This window comes from Sinocyclocheilus anshuiensis, unplaced genomic scaffold (assembly GCF_001515605.1).
Source record: "Sinocyclocheilus anshuiensis isolate Anshui unplaced genomic scaffold, SAMN03320099.WGS_v1.1 scaffold2032, whole genome shotgun sequence".
NCBI lineage: Eukaryota > Metazoa > Chordata > Actinopteri > Cypriniformes > Cyprinidae > Sinocyclocheilus > Sinocyclocheilus anshuiensis.
Window position 1 is genome coordinate 160,931 of NW_015558648.1, and position 3,663 is coordinate 164,593.

Below are 3,663 nucleotides of genomic sequence, written 5' to 3' on the forward strand. Positions count from 1 at the left end.
TCCATTCGAAAGATGTTTTTATCATCCATTTTTACTTTAATATAAACATTTTTTTTAGAAATATGACAACAATCACATATCTCACACAGAGACTGCACTGTTGAAGTGTTTGAGATGAGCTTTTGGAAGTTATGAATCGCGCCACGGCGAGGCTTTATTTGCCGTGAAGCGGACGAAGAAAGTGACGTTGCGAGGTATCTCGATGAACGTTATTTTTCTGGCCATAACCCTCCAGCTCAGGTGAGCCTTCCTTTCTTCCTGTTTCCATACAGATATCGAGAAGGAATGGAAGAGGCCGTTTTTCCTCACGCATCCATCGATTCCAGCATACGAGTTATGCCAACATCGAGACGATGCGCGAAAGCGGCTATGAGAAGATGCCCCTATAGAGAGACGCTGGCCAGCTATCTCTCTATGTGTCCTTGACATCTCGCTCGAATGTCAGGGCATACGCAGCCACAGCAGGTCGGGCTGGCGCTTCATTGCACACAGGAGTCTGGCCCTAACAGGTAAGTTTGGGTATGTAGCCTAGGCCTTTGGCCGTAGGGGATAAAGTCACGGACAGCCGTCTGACGTCCCAGGGGCAACTCACCATGAAAATGGTAAAGTTGGTACTTAGTGCTCGCCATGGTTCTGGCCCGCATTTCCCTCAGCATGGCGGCGTAGGTATACCGTTCCCCATAGCGACCCAGTGTCTCGTTCCCTACTCAGGGAACCATGGTTACATAAGTAACCTGAGACGTTCCCTTTCAAGGGAACGTCGACCTGCGTCCTCTAGGCTTCCTGCCATGCTTCGAACACAAGCTTCAGACGAAGAAGTGAATGACATGTTCTCCCGGCGCCTATTTATACTAATAGTCGCACCGGTAGTGACGTCATGGGCTATCGCCGGCCAACGTGTTGTTGGTGTTTTTCAATGTATGATTCAGACACTGGTCACGACGAGGCGTTCCCCATAGCGACCCCTAGAGGACGCAGTAAGGGAACCATGGTTACATAAGTAACCTGAGATGTTTCCATCCAACGAGTCAAAGAGAACAAAATCATCACTTCCTGATAAACTAGCACTATACATCACTAAGAAAAGTAGGAGAACCTACTGAATTTAATAATTTTCTTATATAATAAATTGTTTGCACCTCAGAACGAGCAGACGATACACAATGAATGCGGTTATTTCTTTCGGAGGTGGATGCTGCTGTTTGGGAACGCAGTCGTTTAACAGTTCTGGGAGGCAATTATACAGAAATACTTTGATGACAGACTTTGCTCGGGCATTTCCGAATGACCATATAACAACATTTCAGATGCTGTGGAACAAGATCGGTCCGCTGGTTAGTCAGGATTTGCCGTCCCATAGCGCAGTCACATTACTTTTTTGATGCGCTTGGAGGAATTTATTCGCAAAATGCATTTCCATCTCCCATTATTCGCATTAACCTTTTTTCGCACAAGTCAAAAACCACCTCAAGCGAGCGTAAAAACTTTTTTGCGAATTAGGGCATTTTTACTCGATATTCAGCGTTTCCATCTCTCGATTCTGATGCGATACTTCAAAATGCGCATAAAAGCTGGGTGATGGAAACCCAGCTAGTGTGACATCAAGCCTTCTTTACACTTTCGCCTGGCTCCACATCGCGAGCCTCCGCTGACTGTGCGTGCACCTCTCCAAATGGATGATGCGTTTATACTTGATGCATTTGTTGTTGTATTATTCTTTGAAACTACAATGGGCCACGAGGAGTAATTGTTCTCTAAAACCATCGAGAATCAAGTGAGTAGTAGTAGTTTGTCAGTACAATCAAAATTTGACATCTCGCATTGTGAATGAGTTTGTAACAGGGAGCAGCGTGACAACGGAGTTGAGGATCCAAATGCAGCTTTATTTAGCTATGCTTTAACTATGCTTTATCAGCATTAATACGGGTAGGATTAAATCACCAGTAGGGTTATCAGAGGCGAGGAAAAAGCAGAGTCAGAGTACAGGCAGAGGTAACCCAGCAAGCAATTTTGCGTTTAAAAGACATCTATTAGCTGTCTAAACACAGCCCAGACGTCTAGGCTAAAACGGCTAAATTTGGGCTGTCAATGAAAATTTAATAGATGTATAATCATAGCCCAAGAATAGACTAGTCATCAATTAGACCACTATTAAACGACTACATATATACCTCTAATAGACAACAAAATGGCAATCCATCCAAACAAATTCAATATACAGCTTTTATTAAGAAAAATACATTTTTAACAACTTGGACAACTTAAGACAATACAAAGTGATAAAAATACAAAAGAATTAATGACAAAATAAAATTGTATAAATACAATACACTTAAATATAAATATTATGATAAAAAATCTGGAATTTTTAAAAACTTAAGATAATAAAAATATACAAATTAAAAAATTAAATATTTTAACTTAAGATATTTAAAAGAAAAAAATCTAATACAAATCAAGAGCATGTTATCACACTTAACATTAAAACATTACGGATAAATTACAACATAAAAAAAGATTAACCCTTTTGTTGGTTTACTTTTAACAAATAAAACAACCAACAGTGAACTTAAAGGAAATTATTAATTACTGGTTTTATTTCTTATTTAAAATGCTTCCCAACTGCATTCCTCAAGTCCAACTCTGTTGCTGCCGGGAAGTTGGTCATCACAGCATCTGCCAAATAAGAAAGAAGAAAAAAAGCACAAGAAAAGCTTGACATAATTTTTTACTTCAATTACACTAATTGTGACAGGGAGTCATTCTCTTTTGCTTGGATGCCTACTAAAAACAAAAACGAGATATATATAGTGTATCACCATTCAGTGTGTTAAAAAAAGAGAGAAGCTCTCTGGCAGAGACCTGCGCGGGACGGATTTTTCAGTCCCACTCCCGCCCGCGCCCGCCCGCTCCCGCAGAAATATATCTTATCTGGTCCCGCTCCCGCCCGTGACATTCATGTTTTGTCCCGCTCCCCCTTGCAAAAGCCCGCATAAAAGTACTCTCTGGTAAATGTTATGTGTTTTATACACATACCTCTCATGACTGAGAACAGTGCACTCTTTTCAAATGCCTCTTTCTGCAGCGGACCACCCCCCTTCATGTTGAATTTGGACATGAGGGAATTTTTTTAAAACCCTAAAATATAATACAGATTGAGGTGGTTAACAATTGCGGACAAAGTTTGACATTTCAAACTGACCAGTAAAGGAATTATTTTTTAAATTTCTGATTTGCGTTGTAACTTATCGAGTATTGACACCACAATGTTTGATTAATGTGGCAAGATTTGTAGGCTTTACCTGTCCAGCATCCTTCTGGCACTGTCTTTGAGGTTTCTTCCTTCAACTCTGCACAACTTTGACACCTGAATAACACATGCCAATGTCAGGCGGGTAGTATTATATGCGTCCGTGTACAAGTGTTTACCAACCTTAAACATTGATGCCCATTGACCTGCAAGTTTTCCATCACTAACCCTTTAAAACTCTTTATTCCAACAGTTTAAGTTTTTCCCTATTAGTGCCCCCCACAACCTGTCTCTGCCTCCAAAATTGTCTGGCACAACTGACTTCATAACAACACAGTGATAGCTGCTGTAACTAAAAAGTAGCCCAGTACACACATTAACCTCAAATTAGGGCTGCACAATAAATTCACCCC

At 40.8% G+C, this 3,663-nt stretch overlaps 1 long non-coding RNA gene across 1 annotated transcript in view; it reads right to left on the reverse strand.

Annotated features, from left to right (window-relative positions):
* Positions 1–3,102: 3,102 nt before the first annotated feature.
* LOC107681001 (uncharacterized) overlaps positions 3,103–3,663 on the reverse strand; it is a 1,802-nt gene continuing 1,241 nt past the window's right edge. The window contains exons 2-3 of the long non-coding RNA XR_001633216.1: positions 3,303–3,631; positions 3,103–3,138 (exon numbers count right to left, since the gene is read on the reverse strand). This is a non-coding gene — a long non-coding RNA (uncharacterized LOC107681001). The remainder of the gene's footprint in view (positions 3,139–3,302; positions 3,632–3,663) is intronic.